At 40.9% G+C, this 20,942-nt stretch overlaps 1 long non-coding RNA gene across 1 annotated transcript in view; it reads left to right on the plus strand.

Annotated features, from left to right (window-relative positions):
- LOC125963039 (uncharacterized) overlaps positions 1–18,860 on the plus strand; it is a 181,191-nt gene extending 162,331 nt beyond the window's left edge. The window contains exon 2 of the long non-coding RNA XR_007474792.1: positions 18,817–18,860. This is a non-coding gene — a long non-coding RNA (uncharacterized LOC125963039). The remainder of the gene's footprint in view (positions 1–18,816) is intronic.
- Positions 18,861–20,942: the final 2,082 nt, after the last annotated feature.

Consider the following 20,942-nt stretch of genomic DNA (forward strand, 5'->3'; position numbering starts at 1 on the left):
TACAGTGAATATAGACAACAAGACTGTATTATAATCATTAAACATGCTAAGAGACTTGAACTTAATTATTCCAACCACTAAAAAGAAAGGATAATTATGTGACATGATAGAGGTACTAATTTTTGCTGCAATGGCAATCATACTACAATATATAAATGTATTAAATTAACATGTTGTACACCTTAAATTTACACAATGTTGTATGTCAAATATATTTCAATTAAAAAAAGGAAAATTTTCCTAATCTAGGGGAAAGTTTCCCTGTGTAAGTGACACTTAAATTGGGGCCTGAAGTAAACAGGAGTTAGGCAAATAGGAGGGGATAGAGCTTTATAGACAGAGGAAACAGCATGTGCAAATACCACAAAACAGGCAGGAGTTTGGCACCACTGAAGACCTGACAGAAGGTCTTGTTTCAGAGAGGAGAGTGGCTGGCAATGAGGCTGGAAGTATCCACGAGGCCACTGCACAGCCTTGGACGCTGTGGGAAGGAGTCTGGATCTTGTCTTCAGAGCAGCAAGAGTCACCAACAGGTTTTAAGCAAAATGTGCCATGATACAAATTTTGTTTTAACACTAGCTTCAGCCACCCAGCAGTGAGTCCTTGTCCACAGAAAGCTTATCATTCTCACTGTTTTCTATGGTTGAAGCAGCTAAAGGTTTTTCCCACAGAGGATTTAAAAATTTTTTTCATCAGAAATAATAATTTCATCACAAATCTCTGACAACTGTGGACAATATGTCTTTCAGGAGATCTAAAATAAGTCTAGGAAAAAACTCCACTCTTCTCTGGCTCACTGGCCATATTGAAACCAATGGGAGTGAGGAGAGGTGTATTTTTCAATCATGCCAATTAATTTTAAAATTTAGAGGAGTACAAACAAAATCATTTTATTAATTAAGTCCTGCTCATTTGCCCTTGGATGTGTTTTTCCTACATGTCTCTGCCATTCTAGTCTCACAGCTACTGGCCTTGTTTAGGCCCTTACTACCTACGTGTGAATCATGGTCCCCTCACTATGCTCCCTACCCATTTTCCAACCATTACGTGCTTGAGCTGGGACCCAACAGTCATTTTTCCCCTGCTGGCAGGCCTGCCAATCCCATCACCATGTCACCTGCAGCTCAGAAAACCCTAACAGCTCTCCCACTGTCTACAGCAGGGTTTCTAAAGTGTGGCTCATGACTCTGCTCAAATATATGTATTTACTTTCATTTGCACAAAACATCTCTGGAAGGAAATGTAAGGAACTGATAACATTGATTGCCTTCAGGGAAGAGAATGAGTTGCTGGGGGCATGGTGGGAAGGAGACTTCTCTTTGTATAATCCTTTATAGTTTTTGAATTTTGAAACCTGTGATTTTTAGTATTTTTTTGAATTAAGAAGTATGATTTAGGAGTGTATTAGTTTGCTAGGGCTGCTATAACAAAATACCACAGATTGAATGGCTTAAACAATAGAAATTTGTTTTCTCATAGTTCTAGAGGCTAGAAGTCCAAGTTCAAGGTATCAGCAGGTTTGGTTTCTGCTGAGGCCTGGCTCCTTGGCTTGCAAATGGCCGTCCTCATATGGCCTTTCCTCTGTGTGTGCATATTCCTGGTATCTTTTTTGTGTGTCCAGATTTCCTCTTCTTATATGACACTAGTCAGATTGGATTAGGGCCCACTCTAGCAGCCTTATTTTATCTTAATCACTTCTTTAAAGGCCCTACCTCTAAATAACAGTTACATTCTGAGGTACTGGGTGTTAGGGTTTCAGCATATGGTTTTGGGGGGGGCCATTATTCAGCCCCTAACAATGAGCCATGTGCACTAGAAACATCTGTAGTGCTTGTTGAGAATGTTAAGAATCCTGTGCTCCATCCCAGATCCACTGATTCAGAATCTACTTATCATGAGTCTGAGGTCACGTGGGTTGTTTGACTCCAGAAGCCCTCAGTTTGGCAGGACTTCACATTCTCTCCTCACCGAAGTACTTGTGTCTGAGGGGAAGTCATGCTTCCTCCTTTGTTCCTATCAATCCTTGGACGGAGGAATTCCACTCTCTCATTCCACTTCTATTAACCACTTGGCCCAGGTCTTTGCTCCTGGTATGCACACTACCTCTGCTTTATAACCCTGGATGTATCATCTTGTCCAACTTCCACAAGATCAGAGGCATGTACTACTGTCCACTCTGTTTCAGTTGCTTTAAATGGAACTCACATTTTTACGTGTGTGGGAACATCAATAATAATAGGAATAGGACTACTATCCAACATTTATTGAATGCTACTATGTTTCAGGAATTATGTTAAAATTTTATATTATCTCATTTAATCTTTACAACAAAGCTATGGAATTAGTTACAGTCATCTCCATTTTATGGATGAGAAACAAGATCAGAGAGGTTAAGTTGGTGAAGATGGTGTAGCTAGTAAATGGCAGACTCTGGACTCTAACCCAGGCCTGTGTACCTCTAAAGTCCATGTTTTTCTATTACCATGATGGAGATTTTTGCCTCTACGTTCATGAGAAATATTGGTCTGTAATTTTCTTTTTTCATACTGTTTTAGTCTGGTTTTGGTACCAAGGTAATGCTGGCCTCATAAAATGCACTGGCAATTGTTTGTTCCTCTACTATCTTTCTGATAGAGATTGTGTAGAATTGATGTTATTTATTCTTTAAATGTTTAGCAGTGCAACCATCTGGGCCTAGAGATTTCTTTTTTGGAAGGTTTTAAAAATATAACTTTAATGTCTTTAATAGTTATAGAAATATTCAGGTTATTTCATCTTGGATGAATTTCCATAGTTTGTGTTTTTTGTGGAATTTGCCTGTTATATCTAAGTTGTCAAATTTATGTACATAGAGCTGTTTGTAGTACTCCCTTATTTTCCTTTTAATGTGTGAGGCATTTCTACTGATAGTCATTCTCTGATTTCTAGTATTGGTAATTTGTCTTATCTTCCTTCCTTTATCAGTCTTTGTCAGGTTATTACTTCTATTAATATTTTAAATTAATTAGCTTTTTCATTTATCTTCTCTATTATTTTCTGTTTTTAATTTCATTAGTTTTTCCTCTTATCTTTATTATTTCCTTCCTTCTGTTTGCTTTGGATTTATTTCATTCTTCTTTTTCTAGTTTCTTCTTCTTTCTGTTTGCTTTGGATTTATTTCATTCTTTTTTTTTCTAGTTTCATTTTATTTTTTCTAGTTTCTTGGGAGCTCATATTATTGATTTGAGACTTTTCCTCTTTTCTAATATAAGCATTCAATGCTATAAATTTCCCTCTAAGGATTGCTTTAGCAGAATTTTGATGTTTTACTTTCATTTTCATTGTTTTATTATTTAGTAACCCTAGTTAAATTTTCCATCTGTTTTCTCTCAGTATACAGTTTTGAAAAAAATCTATTGCTATTTCTTCAAATTTACTCCTCTTCTGCAATGTCTTATTTGCTTTTAATCTGTCAAGTGTACTTTTCATTTCAGATGCTGTAATTTTTCATCTCTAGAAGCTCCTTTTGAGTCTTTTTTATATCTTCTATTCCTCTTCTTATTGTGCTCGTGTTTTTCTCTACCTTCTTAAACATATGCAGCATATTTATAACGCTGTTTTAATGTCCTTGTCTGCTATTTCCATCATCTTGGTCATATCTTGACCTCTTTCTATTGACTTTTTTCCTCATTAGCAGTCATATTTTCTTGCTTCTTTATATGCCTAGTAACTTTATATTGAACGCCAGACATTGTTAGACTTTAGCTGTTGGTTGCTGGATTTTGTTGCATTCCTTTAAATAGTGTTGGATTTATTTTTCTGACACACAGTTAAGCTACTCAGAATTAGTTTGATCCTTTCAAGTCTTGCTTTTAAACTTTGTCAGGACAGGTTCAGAACATCCTTTAGACTAGGGTTAATTTTGTCCCCCTACTAAGGTACCATCCTTCTGAGGATTCCACTGGATGATCTGTGTATTAGGAGATCTTTCTATTCTGGCTGGTTAGGACATGGAGTGTTACCAGCCTTATGTGAGCTCCAGGAATTATTCTAATTACTCTTTTCTGTGGGTTTCTTTCCCTGGCCCTGGGTATTTTTCTCTCACATCTGTGCAGATCAATACTCAGCCGAAGACTTAAGGGGACCCTTCTGCATATCTCTAGAGCTCTTTCTCTGTGTAGCTCCTTCTTTTCTGATAGTCTACCCTAAAAATTATAGCTGCCTTGGCCCCCCTGAACACCAGTCTCTCTGTCTACTCAACTCAGCGAGACTGCTGGGCTCTGTTTGGGTTCCTTCTCCTTGCACTGCATCCTGGAAACTGCCTCAGTGCAGTCAACTGGTGCAGTTGTAGGGCTCACTTTGTTTCTACACGCTTGGGACTTGCAGTCTTTCACTGCTTGTTGCCCAGTGTCCGAAAAACATTCTTTCATGTGTTTATACAATTTCGTAGTTTTTAAGGTGGAAGGGTATCCAGTTCCTGTTAATCCATCTTGGCTGGAAGCAGAATTTAATTAACTCAATTTTAACTTTTGTTTTTCTTACCTTGCTGTGCTTAGCTTTTAGGAGAACAAAGCAAAGAATACAAAAATAGGCTGTATCCGAAATTTATTTTAAAAATTAATTTGTACAGCATGTCCTAGGCTCAGTCCACACTCAGCTGATCTGAGAACTATATGCCCTAGATGTCCCTAATTTTTCATAATTGATAGCAATGACCCTTAGGCTCTTGGCCAGTAGAAAAATACTGTGTCTCACCCAGAGTCTGCTTACTAAGAAAGGATGAGCTCAGTTTTATAAAAAGCCTTTCTAAGGGGTGTGTGCTTGGTTGTGGAGAATAATCCAAAGGGGTTTCTGCTTAACACTTAGTTGCTAGAATATTCTATTGCCCAAAAGAATTGCTTCAAACTTTCCAGTTAGTACAGGCTTTTCCTATACTTGACATTTATTACCTAGTTTATCATCTCCACATACAGTTGCTTCCTACCCTCTACTGTTCTTCCTCACCATCAGTGCCCCTTCCCTACAGACACCAACTTTTTCCTGGCCCCAACATGTCAGAAGCTGAGCTATGTATCCCCAACTCCTGTTAGGCATTAATCTTAATATAACCCTAGCTGTACTTTATGCTGCCCTCTGCCATGGTCCCTCTACAGGCTGGTTTTCTCACTGAGTTTCTTTTTTTTAATTAATTTTTATTGGAATATAGTTGCTTTACAATGTTGTGTTAGCTTCTACTGCATAGCAAAATGAATCAGCCATACATATACACATATTCCCTCCATCTAGGACACTACAGTGCATTAAGTAGAGTTCCCTGTGCTATACAGGATGCTCCCATCAGTTGTCTATTTTATACATAGTATCAATAGTATATATGTGTCAATCCCAATCTCCCAATTCCTCCCACCCCACCCCTTTTCCCCTTGGTATCCATACATTTGTTTTCTATGTCTCTGTCTCAGTTTCTGCTTGGGAGTTAAGGTCATCTATCCCATTTTTCTAGATTCCACATATGTGCATTAATATACGATATTTGCTTTTCTCTTTTGGACTTTCTTCACTCTGTAGGACACTCTCTAGGTCCATCCACCTCTCTACAAATGACCCAATTTTGTTTCTTTTTATGGCTGAGTAATATTCCATTGTATATATGTGCCACATCTTCTTCATCCATTCATCTGTCGATGGACACTTAGGTTGCTTCCATATCCTGGGTATTGTAAATAGAGCTGCAATGAACATTGTGGTACATGACTCTTTTTTTTTTTTTTTGAGGTACACGGGCCTCTCACTGTTGTGGCCTCTCCTGTTGTGGAGCACAGGCTCCGGACGCACAGGCTCAGCGGCCATGGCTCACAGCCTAGCCGCTCCGCGGCATGTGGGATCTTCCCGGACCAGGGCACGAACCCGTGTCCCCTGCATCGGCAGGCGGACTCTCAACCACTGCGCCACCAGGGAAGCCCATGACTCTTTTTGAATTATGGTGTTCTCAGGGTATATGCCCAGTAGTGGGATTGCTGGGTCATATGGTAGTTCTATTTTTAGTTTTTTAAGGAACCTCCATACTGTTCTCCATAGTGGCTGTATCAATTAACACTCCCACCAACAGTGCAAGAGGGTTCCCTTTTCTCCACACCCTCTCCAGCGTTTATTGTTTCTAGATTTTTTGATGATGGCCATTCTTACTGGTGTGAGGTGATACCTCATTGAAGTTTTGATTTGCATTTCTCTAATGATTACTGGTGTTGAGCATCCTTTCATGTATTTGTTGGCAATCTGTATATCTTCTTTGGAGAAACGTCTGTTTAGATCTTCCACACATTTTTTGATTGGGTTGTTTGTTTTTTGATGTTGAGCTGCATGCTCCGGCTGCTGGCAGTGGCCGGGTATGGGCCCAATGCTCCAGCACCGTCCATTTTCAGGGCTAGTTGATTTGGCATGTGAGTTGTTACACACTCCTTAGCGGATTCCGACTTCCATGGCCACTGTCCTACTTCTCACTGACTTTGGAATATGTTTTACTCATTTGGAATTTCAAGTCTATGCCCATGCTATTGCCACTTTCTGCAGTGTCCTTTGCCACCACAACTTTTGGCCATCCTTCAAAGGTCAACACAAGTTGCTCGCAGCCATCTTTGCCTTCAACTCCATCAAGTGTACCCTTTCAATCTGAATCATTCACTTAGGGACTTAATGCCTTGCCAGGGTTCCTGACAGTATTGCTCATGCATACAGCTTGTCTCCACAATTACAATGTAAACTCCTGGCGAGTAGAAACTTTTTAGAGGTGTTCTTATCTTTCTTTGTACTCCAACTCCAGTATCTAGTATTTTGTTATGCTCATGGTAAAGTAAGCCCCCAAACAATAATTTTTTTGAATGAGCAAATGAATGGAGAAATAAAAGAGCACTCTGAAATCTTTAAAATGAATAATAACAAAAGCCAACATTTATTGAACACTTACTCTGTGCCAGGTTTTTGCTAAGGACCATACATAGACTATCTTATTGAATTTCTCTCTCTTTTTTAGAGGGATCAGCATTTCTTTCTTTTTTATTGAAGTATAATTGACATACAACATAATATTAGTTTCAGGTGTGCAACATAATGATTTTATATTTGTATACATTTTGTTTTTATTTATTTTTATTTTTTTATTGTAGTTGATTTACAATGTTGTGGCAGTCTCTGCTGTACAGTAAAGTGACTCAGTTATACACATACAGACATTCTTTTTTTATATTCTTTTCCATATGGTTTATCACAGGATATTGAATATTGTTCCCTGTGCTATACAGTAGGACCTTGTCATTTATCCATTCTAAATGTAATAGTTTGCATCTACCAACCCCAAACTCCTAGTCCATCCCTCTTGGATACATTTTGAAATGATCACACAATAGATCTAGTTAACATCCATCACCATACAAAGTTACAAAAATTTTTTTATTGTAATGAGAACTTTTAATATTCTCTTAGCAACTTTTGAATATACAATACAGTATTATTAGTTATAATCACCATACTGTACATTACATCCTCTGACTTATTTATCTTATAACTGGAAGTTTGTACCTTTTAACTCCCTTCACCCACTTTGCCTGCCCCCACCCCCCACCACCAATCTGTTCTCTGTATCTATGAGCTTGGTTATTTATCTACTTATTTATTTATTTATTTATTTAATTATTTGATTCCTAAAGGGAGCAGCATTTATTTCTTTTAAAAATGTTACAGTAGGGCTTCCCTGGTGGCGCAGTGGTTGAGAGTCCGCCTGCCGATGCAGGGGACGCGGGTTCCTGTCCTGGTCCGGGAAGATCCCACATGTCGCGGAGCGGCTGGGCCCGTGAGCCATGGCCGCTGAGCCTGCGCGTCCGGAGCCTGTGCTCCGCAACGGGAGAGGCCACAACAGAGAGAGGCCCGCGTACCACAAAAAAAAAAAAAAAAAAAAAAAGTTACAGTAAAGTCAAGTGGGATAGAATGGTTTTAGCAATTAAATATCTATCTCTGTATCCATTTCTATCTGTACATCTACATCTTTCTAGCTATATCTGTACCATCTATTTCTGTATCTATCCAGGGTTTGCCATTATATGTTAATTGCAACAAGGGGGGAAAGAGATAACAAGAAGTTGTTTTACATTAGATACTTTCTTGCCCCTTCCCCAAAGCCTAACCATGTCCCTATCATGTCTAAAAGGAACACAGAGTTGATTTTCACAGTCTGGAGGCATAAACTTAGTGATGGCCAGTGCTCTAACTCAGACCCTGGGAATAGCACAAGAGGCTAAAAACTCAACATGGTGTGGAGCGTGTGGATGCTCAGAGTCTAGGCACTCTACTGGCTCAGGGGCTTAGTGGGCAGGGTAAACAAAACTTAACAGGAATAGAAGTAGGGAGGAGAATCAGAAATTGACCTCTGCAGGTGTAGAGCCAGAGAAGGAGGTGGGGACACAGACAGGAGAATTTTACCTCCCTAAACTCACTTGGGAAACTGGGAGAGACCATTTTCAACTGTCCTTGAGGAAGGAAGGCCAGATGGATAATGGGAGATGCCTCAGGAAGGAGAAGGGGGTAAACGTGGCTGGGAGGGGTCAGCAGTCTGTTCCTTTTTTAGCATGAGGAGAAAGCCAGAGCACCAGGTTTGGCCAGCGACTGTACAACTATAGGACAAATTGTTGCAGCTTAGAAATCAACTGTGTGCCCCCACCCAGCTCCCTGGCTCTTGGTGCCGGTGTTGGTCTCCAGCCTGGACAGCTCTTGGCCTAGATCACTGTCTCTTTTTTTGTGTCTCTGCCACTACTGGCAGAGGTCACCTCTGCCTGGGATTCCTGGGATGGGAGTGGTGGTGGTGGGCTTTTCTTCCTGGAAGACTGCTTAATACTACCAGCCTGACCTCCTCCTTCTCTTAATCCCCTTGGTGAGTGAGGCAGGAGACACAACATCTTCAACCCCTTTCTGGTTTCTTTTGAAGGATGGGCCTCTATTTGAAAGGCTCCTGTAAGGGAAATTATTTCTTCTTCTCTTCCTCCTCCTTTCCATCTCTCTTCCCTTCTTCTTCCCCTCATCCTCTTCCTTTCCTTCTTCTGAGTCTCTTATGGGCTCTCTGCTGGACTCAAGACTGGGAGATACTGACTCAGTGGCACCTCTGGTGGTCTGGGCTGCCTCCTCTGTCCTATTCAGAGTGAGGAGACTCCCCTTTGCCTATAGATGTTAATCTTTATTGCTTTTCAGGTAGCCATTCTCTTGTCCTTTGGCCTTGGTAGTGGGGTGGGGGTAGAGTAAGTGTTCACATTGCCCTAGGGCACCTAAGAGCTCTGGGTGCTCATACTGAGGCTCATGCCCCGGAGGGAGTCCATTGCTAGTGGAGTGGTGGGCCTGCATTCTGGGGGAGTGGCATGCCAGGGGAGGAGCTGCACCAAAATCTCTCATTTAATTCTTACAACAACTCTAGGAGATACATAACTATCGTTATCCCGATCATGAAACAGTCTCAGAGGAGTTAAGTAACTTGTCCAAGGTCCCACAGCTACTGAGTAAGAAGAGGTGTCTTAAATTAAAACTCACGTTTGTCTCCAGAGCCTGTGTTCTTGACCAGGATAGGTTAGGTTAATTTGATTTTAAATCAGTAAACTATTTGAACGCTGCTACTGGCAAATAGGACTTTTTTTGTTTTGTTTTGCTGCTGACTGTGGGCGTAAGAAGGTTTATAAAAGGTATTATTGTCCCCTGCGAATCGTGTACCTTTGTGGACAGGGGCTGGACCACCTACTGTTCAGATGTCGTGGCAGATGTAACTAGGGCATCTGAAGGGAATTGGAGTTGTTGTTGGGTAAGTTCAAGTCACTGTGTCATAGTCAAGAGAGCCACTGGAAGTGCTAAAGGAGGCACAGTTAGTAGCGAGTGAAGGAGAAGCACACATTGAAGCAGAGTTCCTCTCATTTGCCAAGCTTCTTACCAAAGGGTTTCCTGATGTAACTTGTCTGGACTTTGCTTCTTTTCTTGAATGAGTCAGAAGTTTAGAATGCGGGCACCTGGCTGCCAGCAGAGTTCTTCAGGCCCCTATTGGAAGGTATCAGTCAGAGCTCTCCTGTGAGCGCAATAATTACTAAGCTGTTATTGGAACAGGCTTTGGAAGAAAACATTTAAAGGGTTATATCCTGGGAATTTTTACTCCTCCAATGTTATTAAAACCCAGTTGCTGTTTTCCAAGTTAGGCAAATGTTAGAGGAAATGAAATATACACAGAAATTAATTTCTTCTCTCTGACATTTGATTTGCATTAGTTCCAAGTTATACTGTGTTCCTTTTAAAGCTCTGTTTTACAAAATTAAATATATATGTTTTTCTTTTGAGATTGATAATAAACTTTAAAACTCATGTTTCTAGGAGAGAGCTTTCATGTGACCTGCCTTTTTGGATTTACCCAAGTGGTATATTCTTGAATTTGTTTTTGGGGGCAGAAAATAGCTACCATGTAGATCCCTCCATGCAGGGCTAGGCAGAGTTGTGAAGGAGGAGGCAAAAGCTGCTGTTGGTGGCTCCCCACCTTCTTCAGCCATTTTTCTCCACTCCCTCCATTCCTGCCTCAGCCAGCTTGTGCCCAGATACTGTTCAGCCCCACCTCCATTGTAGTGTGCCCACCCTCTTCTCCCTCTCTCTTTTAAGAACTTAAATCTCATCCAGATGTCCTCCCTCAAGACCTCTTACTCCATCCCTTGGCTTCATCCTACCATTCTCTGGCTTTTATTCTGGAATGGAACTGATGCCTCCTTAACTGTTTCTCCTGGTCTGACCCCTACGTGAGTCTGGTTTTAGCCTCTGTAGACTCTACACTGTGCCAGAGGTAACAATAAGTATTTATTGACTGAATAGGTAAATGAGTGAATTTCAGGAATTATGATACCAAACAGCATGTGAGATCCTCTATTTTATTTATTACTTTGAAATCATTTTAGTATGAAAAATTTCAAATATACAGAAAAGTGGAGGGAGTAGTATAAAGAACTCTGATGTACTCATCACCCAGTTTCTGTAGTTTTCAACACATAGCCACTCTTCTTTCATTTTCACCCCACCTACCTTTTGCCAGGCCCTTTAACTGAATGCAGTTCAGCCAAACAAGTGCAAGATGGGAACACTTAAAAAGCCACTATAGGTATCTGCTCTTCATCATCTGAATTCATTTAGAACTCCTTCTCGCCCCTTCTCTGACTCTTTGTTCTTAACTTTTCACCATTTCTTCTTTGGTCTCCTATTTTTCACTTCTCCTAAGGGTTCTTTTTTTTTTTTTTTTTTTTTGCGGTCCGCGGGCCTCTCACTGCTGTGGCCTCTCCCGTTGCGGAGCACAGGCTCTGGACACGCAGGCTCAGCGGCCATGGCTCACGGGCCCAGCCGCTCCGCGGCATGTGGGATCCTCCCGGACCAGGGCACGAACCTGTGTCCCCTGCATCGACAGGCGGACTCTCAACCACTGTGCCACCAGGGAAGCCCCTCCTAAGGGTTCTTAATGTGGGTGCACAAGTTCCCAGGGAGTCCATGGATGAAAATCAAGGGGTCATTAAATTTGCATGGGGAAAAAGAATACAGTTTTGTTTTCACTAACCTCTAACTGATTTTTTTTTAAATCTTTTGGCCGCACCTCGCGGCATGTGGGAGGATCTTAGTTCCCTGACCAGAGATCGGACCCGCACCACACCCTGTGTTGGAAGCACGGAGGCTTAACCAGTGGACCACCAGGGAAGTCCCTCTGACTGATATTTAACGTTTTCTTCTGTCATGAATGTAAGCAATGAACCACAGTAGTATATTCACAGTACCTGCAACTTTGAAACCAGTAGGAATCCTTTTATATCATATGACAGAAGTTGTAGAGATTTCCAAATACCTTTTATGCCCATCACTGCTTTTGAAATTATGGTAGTGATTACACCCACCACTAGATCTTATTATTTAATGTGTTAATAAGAAAATGCACATATTACTATATCATGTATAAAATATTCTACAATTGTATAGCGGCATATTTGGTTTCCTTTGTAATTCATTATGTTTTATTTCACGCATTTAAAAATATTATTCTGAAAAGAAATCCATAGGTTTCACCAAACTGTCACAGGTGTCTATGGGTCAAAAAAGGTTAAGAACCTCAGGTCTAAATACTTTGACTGACAGCATATTTGAACTCCCTATTTAACTTCGACTTGCTGTCTTCCTCCCCACCCCATCCCTCTCCCCTTGCCACCATACTGTTTATTTATTGTTTTATGCCTAATACAGGAAAGAAGAACCTCTCTTTCAAATCCTGCCCTCAGGGCTAACTGCCTAGGGCCTGCTCCTTTTACTCTCTGTCAGAAGAGGAGCTTGAGCAACCTTGGCTGGCAAGCCCAGAAAATGGATTCAGCCAATTATCATTTACTAGCAATAGCAGGGCCTGATGGATGACTTTAATATATTTCAGTTTTCTACTGCTCAAGTAATTCTCATAAATCAGCTAGTTTCACATTATAATCTATTTTAGCCTCTGACTGATGGGTAAATATTTAATCCTTGACTCTTCTGGGATTCTGGCAAGCCACCCCCACCCCCAGCCCCCAGCCCCAACCCAGCCCTTGAAATTGTAATGGAAGAAGCAGGCTGGGTTCTATACCCCACCACACTTTATTTTATCAATGCTTCCCCTCACTTTTCTATACCTTCTCTGCCTCCTCTCTACATTCAAAGACGTTTTCATTCCTTCTGGGCCCAGATCTCTGCTAGGTGGCAATAGAAGAATCTAGTGAGCCTCATGATTTCATAGTCCCTGCACTGAATTGATAAGCATGGGCTGTAGGAGCACTGCTGAGGTTGAAAGGGGCAGCCTTCCCAGTTGTGTAATAAGTCTCCTCTACCAGAGGTTTTGTCTCCCTCTTTGCCTCAGCTCCACTCAGCTGTCCTCATTTTCTCTACCTCTTACCACTCTTAGCCTTTAGCACACTGATCTGACTTGGACAACTAGCTTGTGGGTTTGGTCACTCTGGGGTAGGGCTTCCATAGCAGGTACTAACATCCCAGGAACATCTGTTTCATGTAGTATCCACTTTCCAATATCCAATATCCAATTGTCATGCAATAGGCAATTGTTATCTCTTCCATTTTTAAAGTCCCTGTGCCTACAATGAAATGTCCTCTACGTTCTTTTATTGCATCTGAAGGATGCCGCTATTTCTATAGATCATTTGCAGAGGAGAAAAGATTTACATACCCTGATTCTTCTCTTCTCAGGCTAACAGCTCCTGTCAGTTTCCCAGGTAACTTCTCTTTTTAAAAGGGAATGTTCTTAAAAGAATCTAATAATTGTGGTTTATAATGTCAAAATACCTTCAACTTCCTGTTCTTTTAAGGCCTTTAAATGCAAAATCAGGCATGAGAATCCTCTAAAAAATCTGAGGCAGACAGCTCAGGATTAATTTAGGCCCACCCTAACTCACTTCCTGGGTTAGCTTCCTGGCATCTCTCCCATTTTTGCTTTCATATCATGATTCTACATTTCTGCTAGGCCCTCAGACTGGGTGATCTATGTTTTGGGCTCTATATCAACTTTCATCGTGGCATCCTCAGGACTCTACCTTTGGAATCTTCTCCTTGGTTCTGTGCCATGTAACCCTGGGCAGCAAACATGTTAGCTTCACCCACAGTTGTTGGAGCACCCCACCCCATCCCTGCGTAACACAAGTGTTGAGATCATTCAATTTCCAGGGCCTCCAGAGATCTCTTGTATAGAGTCATGGATCATGCATCCTACCTGAAGCTCAGCAAAGCAGCATCTGATGAGAATGGGGATGGTTGAACCAGCACACTGAACTACCATCATCCTTGTGCAAAAGCAAGGTTGGAATTGCTGGCACGGTCCTCTCAGGCCCCCTGTCAAGGTGCCCTTGAGCTGCTTCTGCTTCTGTTATGGCTTCTCATTTCAAATATAAACAGTGACATGAATAAAGCAATTGCTTTTTTAAAATTGTCGTAAAATATATATGATATAAACATTGCCATTTAAACTTTTTTTTAAAGATTTTTAAAAAAAAATATTTATTTATTTATTCATTTTTGGCTGTGTTGGGTCTTCGTTTCTGTGTGAGGGCGTTCTCTAGTTGAGGCAAGCGGGGGCCACTCTTCATCGTGGTGCGCGGGCCTCTCACTATCGCGGCCTCTCTTGTTGCGGAGCACAGGCTCCAGACGCGCAGGCTCAGTAGTTGTGGCTCACGGGCCTAGTTGCTCCACGGCATGTGGGATCTTCCCAGACCAGGGCTCAAACCCGTGTCCCCTGCATTGGCAGGCAGATTCTCAACCACTGCACCACCAGGGAAGCCCTAAACTGTTTTAAGCGTACAATTTAGTGGCATTAATTACATTCACAATGTCGTGCAACCATCACCACTATTTCTAAAAAGTTTTGTCACCCCCCCAAAAAATTCTGTACCCATTAAACAATAACTCCCCACTCTTTCATCCCTCCCATTCCTCGCCCCTGGTAACCTCTAATCTATTTTCTGTCCCTATGAATTTTCCTATTCAAGATATTTCATATAAATGGAATTATGTAAAATTTGTTCTTTGTGCCTGGCGTATTTTGCTCAGAATAATATTTTCTAGGTTCATCCACGTTGTAGCATGTATCAGTATTTAATTCCTTTTTGTGGCTGAATAATATTCCATTGTATGGGTATACCACATTTTATTTATCCATTCATCTGTTGATGGACACTTGGGTTGTTTCCACCTCTTGGCTATTGTGAATAAGGTTGCTATGAACATTGGTATTCAGATATCTGTTTTTTGAGACCCTACTTTCAATTTAGAAGTGGAATTGCTGGATCATATAGTAATTCTATGTTTAACTTTTTGAAGAACTGCCACACTGTTTTCCACCGTGACCTCACCATTTTACATTCCCATAAGCAATGCATGAGGGCTCCAGTTTCTCCAACTTCTCATCAATACTTGTTATTTTCTGATTTTTAAAAGATGATAGCTGTTCTAGTAGGAGTGAAGTAGTATCGTTTTTTGGTTTTGCTTTACATCTCCCTAATGACTAACGATGCATCTTGTGCTTATTGGCCATTTGTATATCTTCTTTGGCAAATGTCTTTTCAAATCCTTTGCCCATTTTTAAATTGGGTTGTTTGTCTTTCTGTTATTGAGTTGTAGGAGTTCTTTATATATTTTGGATATTAAACCCTTATCAGATATATGATTTGCGAGTAGTTTTCTCCCATTCTGTGGCTTGTCTTTTCACTCTCTTGGTGTCCTTTGATGCACAAAAGCTTTCAGTTTTAATGAAGTGCATTTAATTAATTTTTTTCTTTTGTTACCTGTGCTTTTGGTGTGATATTTAAGGAAACATGCTTCAAACCATGGTAATGAAGATTTGCCCTTATGTTTTCTTCTATGAATTTAGGGCTTTGATCCATTTTGAGTTAATTTTTGTATATGGTATATATTAAGGTCTCTACTGCTTTTGACAGTCTTGATTCATAAACTCTTTTGGCTCCTTCTCCAAATTTGGCTTCATACCATTGTTCCTACCATTTAAAAAAATCTGGGGCTTCCCTGGTGTCACAGTGGTTGAGAATCTGCCTGCCAATGCAGGGGACACGGGTTTGAGCCCTGGTCTGGGAAGATCCCACATGCCGCGGAGCAACTAGGCCCGTGAGCCACAACTACTGAGCCTGTGCGTCTGGAACCTGTGCTCCGCAACAGGAGAGGCCGCGAAGAGGCCTGCACATCACAATGAAGAGTGGCCTCCACTTACCGCAACTAGAGAAAGCCCTTGCACAGAAACGAAGACCCAACACAGCCAAAAATAAATAAATTTTAAAAAAATCTGCACTGTTGGATTGGTTACGCAGCTAGGACATTGGCCCCGTCAAGTCTCTGCAAGTAAGAGTCACTTAACCTATGTGCTCTATGCCACTGTGTCAGAGAAAGATATCAGATATAAACATAGAGTACCAGAAGACTGGTCACCAACTCTAGGAGAAGGATGCTTTCTCACATTATTATGCAGGAGAACCATGTACCTACCACATGCCTAATCAAATATAAAAGAATAAAAGTATAAAGAGTATAATATATATAATTGTGTAATAATATCATTTATTAAAAGTATAGAAGGATATTATAATACAGAATTCAGAAGGCTTGAAGAATCATAGGTTGCCCGCAAAAGAGCTATAAGAGCTGAGATCTGGCTCTCTCCATGTTAATCAGATGACCCAATCTCTGCTGCGTTTTTTAGAAAAACATTATTTATTTATTTGGCCGTGTGGCATGTGAGATCTTAGTTCCCTGACCAGAGATAGACCCATGCCCCCTGCAGTGGAAGCTCAGAGTCTTTTTTTTTTTTTTTTTAGAATTTTATTTTATTTTATTATTTATTTATTTATTGGCTGCATTGGGTCTTCGTTTCTGTGCATGGGCTTTCTCTAGTTGCGACGAGCGGGGGCTGCTCTTTGTTGCAGTGCATGGGCTTCTCATTGCTGTGGCTTCTCTTGTTGCGGAGCATGGCTCTAGGCACCTGGGCTTCAGTAGTTGTGGCTCGGGGGCTCTAGAGTGCAGGCTCAGTAGTTGGGGCCACATGTGCTCCGCGGCATGTGGGATCTTCCCAGACCAGGGATCGAACCCGTGTCCCCTTCATTGGCAGGCGGATTCTTAACCACTGGACCTCCAGGGAAGTCCCTCTGCTGCATGTTAATCCTTGATAGTATAAAGTATATACCCTACAGTATAGGAGAAAAGATAGTATAAAGTATACATCTTAACCCTTTAAAGAGTGAAGACTGTACTGAGAAGATAAGGCAGCATGACAGGCCAGTGTGCGGGATCACTTTGGTTAGGAAGCACTTTCAGAGCTGCACTTTCTGTTCACAACACCATGCTGCTAGTGGTTGATGGTGACAACACAGGAGGCTAAGGCCATCTCGAAAGAGTAATGAATTTGCATCTAATGTAAAAGAAAGTGACTCTGGAATGAAGGTCTTGCCATGTCCCCACTCATGCTGTGGGTGACAGTATCTCCCTCTCAGTTCGTCTACTGCCTAATGCTGTGATACCTGCTAGGGAAGGTTGAGAACTGCTTCTTCCTTCTCTTCTCGTGCAATTCAATGAAATTTCACTGAGCATCTACTCCGGACCAGGCTCTGCACTGGACTGAGGATTGACAGATGAAAAAGACTTGGTTCTTATTCTTGGGAGCATTCTCATCACAGTCGTGTTTCATTGCTGCCTTGCCATATTACTTTATGGAAACTTGAGTGCTTTGGTCTATATTGGTAAATGAGGACATTTGAAGGGGCCTACATGGCAAAGAAACTCAAGATTTCACACTTAGGTTTCCACAGAGGAAATGGGCTTTGAGGATGCATGTGAGAAAGGTATAGATTTGAATGAAGGAAATAGGGCATGCTCCTATAAGAAAATCTTCCATCTGCCAACCACTGTATGGTTGGATCTTGATAGATTGTTGGGCTTTGATAATATATTCCATTAACAACAAAAACAACAATAATAATGGTAAAAATAGTCAACAGTGAGCACTTACTGTTGTCAGGCATTGTACTAAGCATTTTACATATATGAACTCATTAAATCTTTGCCTCAATCACATGAAGTAGGTGCTGTTATTATCGCCATTTTATAGATGAAGAAACAGAGGCACAGACTGATATGCTGGTTTTGCTGTGTATAGGTTTTTAAAAAAATTAATGAATTAATTTTTAACATCTTTATTGGAGTATAATTGCTTTGCAATGCTGTGTTAGTTTCTGCTGTATAACAGAGTGAATCAGCTATATGTATACATATATCCCCATATCCCATCCCTCTCATGTCTCCCTCCCACTCTCCCTATCCCGCCCCTCTAGGTGGTCACAAAGCACCGATCTGATCTCCCTGTGCTAGGCAGCTGCTTCCCACTAGCTATCTATTTTCCGTTTGGCAGTGTACATATGTCAATGCTGCTCTCTCACTTCGTCCCAGCTTACCCTTTTCCCTCCCCATGTCCTCAAGTCCATTCTCTACGTCTGCATCTTTATTCCTGTCCTGCCCCTAGGTTCATCAGAACCTTTTTTTTTTTTAGATTCCATATATATGTGTTAACATACGGTATTTGTTTTTCTCTTTCTGACTTCCTTCACTCTGTATGATGCTCTCTAGGTCCATCCACCTCGCCACAAATAACTCAATTTCGTTTCTTTTTTTTTTTTAATTTCGTTTCTTTTTATGGCGAGTAATATTCCATTGTATATATGTGCCACATCTTCTTCATCCATTCATCTGTCGAAGGACACTTAGGTTGCTTCCATGTCCTGGCTATTGTAAATACTGCTGCAGTGAACATTGTGGTACATGACTCATTTTTTTTTTTTTTTTTTTTGCGGTACGCGGGCCTCTCACTGTTGTGGACTCTCCCGTTGCGGAGCACAGGCTCCGGATGCGCAGGCTCAGTGGCCATGGCTCATGGGCCTAGCCGCTCCGTGGCATGAGGGATCTTCCCGGACCAGGGCACGAACCCATGTACCCTGCATTGGCAGGCGGACTTTCAACCACTGTGCCACCAGGGAAGCCCCATGACTCTTTTTGAATTATGGTTTTCTCAGGGTATATGCCCAGTAGTGGGATTGCTGGGTCGTATGGTAGTTCTATTTTTAGTTTTTTAAGGAACCTCCATACTGTTCTCCATAGTAGCTGTATCAGTTAACACTCCCACCAACAGTGCAAGAGGGTTCCCTTTTCTCCACACCCTCTCCAGCATTTATTGTTTCTAGATTTTTTGATGATGGCCATTCTGACTGGTGTGAGGTGATACCTCACTGTAGTTTTTTTTTTTTTTTTTTTTTTTTTTTTTTTTTTTTTTTTTTTTTGCGGTACGCGGGCCTCTCACTGCTGTGGCCTCTCCCGTTGCGGAGCACAGGCTCCGGACGCGCAGGCCCAGCGGCCATGGCTCACGGGCCCAGCCGCCCCGCGGCATGTGGGATCCTCCCGGACCGGGGCACGAACCCATGTCCCCCGCATCGGCAGGCAGACTCTCAACCACTGCGCCACCAGGGAAGCCCTCTCACTGTAGTTTTGATTTGCATTTCTCTAATGATTACTGATGTTGAGCATCCTTTCATGTATTTGTTGGCAATCTGTATATCTTCTTTGGAGAAATGTCTATTTAGGTCTTCTGCCCATTTTTGGATTGGGTTGTTTGTTTTTTTGATGTTGAGCTGCATGAGCTGCTTGTAAATTTTGGAGATTAATCCTTTGTCAGTTGCTTTATTTACAAATATTTTCTCCCATTCTGAGGGTTTATTCATCTTGTTTATGGTTTCCTTTGCTGTGCCAAAGCTTTGAAGTTTCATTAGGTCCCATTTGTTTATTTTTGTTTTTCTTTCCATTTCTCTAGGAGGTGGGTCAGAAAGGATCTTACTGTGATTTATGTCATAGAGTGTTCTGCCTATGTTTTCCTCTAAGAGTTTGGTAGTGTCTGACCTTACATTTAGGTCTTTAATCCATTTTGAGTTTATTTTTGTGTATTGTGTTAGGAAGTGTTCTGCTTTCATTCTTTTACATGTAGCTGTCCAGTTTTCCCAGCACCACTTATTGAAGAGGCTGTCTTTTCTCCATTGTATATTCTTGCCTCCTTTATCAAAGATCAGGTGACCATATGTGCATAGGTTTAACTCTGGGCTTTCTATCCTGTTCCATTGACCTATATTTCTGTTTTTGTGCCAGTACCATACTGTCTTGATTCCTATAGCTTTGTAGTATAGTCTGACGTCAGGGAGCCTGATTCCTCCAGCTCCGTTTTTCTTTCTCAAGATTGCTTTGGCTATTCAGGGTCTTTTGTGTTTCCATACAATTGTGAAACTTTTTGTTCTAGTTCTGTGAAAAATGCCATTGGTAGTTTGATATGGATTTCATTGAATCTGTAGATTGCTTTGGGTAGTAGAGTCATTTTCACAAAGCTGATTCTTCCAATCCAAGAACATGGTATATCTCTCCATCTGTTTGTATCATCTTTAATTTCTTTCATCAGTGTCTTATAGTTTTCTGCATACAGGTCTTTTGTCTCCTTAGGTAGGTTTATTCCTAGGTATTTTATTCTGTTTGTTGCAGTGGTAATTGGGAGTGTTTCCTTAATTTATCTTTCAGATTTTTCATCATTAGTGTATAGGAATCCAAGAGATTTCTGTGCATTAATTTTATATCCTGCTACTTTACCAAATTCATCGATTAGCTCTAGTAGTTTTCTGGTAGCATCTTTAGGATTCTCTATGTATAGTATCATGTCATCTGCAAACAGTGATAGCTTTGCTTCTTCTTTTCCAATTTGGATTCCTTTTATTTCCTTTTCTTCTCTGATTGCTGTGGCTAAAACTTCCAAAACTATGTTGAATAATAGTGGTGAGAGTGGACATCCTTGTCTTGTTCCTGATTTTAGAGGAAATGGTTTCAATTTTCCACCATTGAAATGATGTTGGCTCTGGGTTTGTCATATATGGCCTTTATTATGTTGAGGTAAGTTCCCTCTATGCCCACTTTCTGGAGAGTTTTTATCATAAATGGGTGTTGAATTTTGTCAAAAGCTTTTTCTTCATCTATTGAGATTATCATATTGTTTTTATCTTTCAATTTGTTAATATGGTGGATCATATTGATTTGTGTATATTGAAGAATCCTTGTATTCCTGGGATAAACCCCACTTGATCATGGTGTATGATCCTTTTATGTGCTGTTGGATTCTGTTTGCTAGCGTTTTGTTGAGGACTTTTACATCTATGTTCATCAGCGCTATTGGTCTGTAGTTTTCTTTTCTTGGTGACATCTTTGTCTGGTTTTGGCATCAGGGTGATGGTGGCCTCGTAGAATGAGTTTGGGAGTGTTCCTCCCTTTGCTATATTTTGGAAGAGGTGTTAGCTCTTCTCTAAATGTTTGATAGA

This window comes from Orcinus orca, chromosome X, assembly GCF_937001465.1.
Source record: "Orcinus orca chromosome X, mOrcOrc1.1, whole genome shotgun sequence".
Lineage (NCBI taxonomy): Eukaryota > Metazoa > Chordata > Mammalia > Artiodactyla > Delphinidae > Orcinus > Orcinus orca.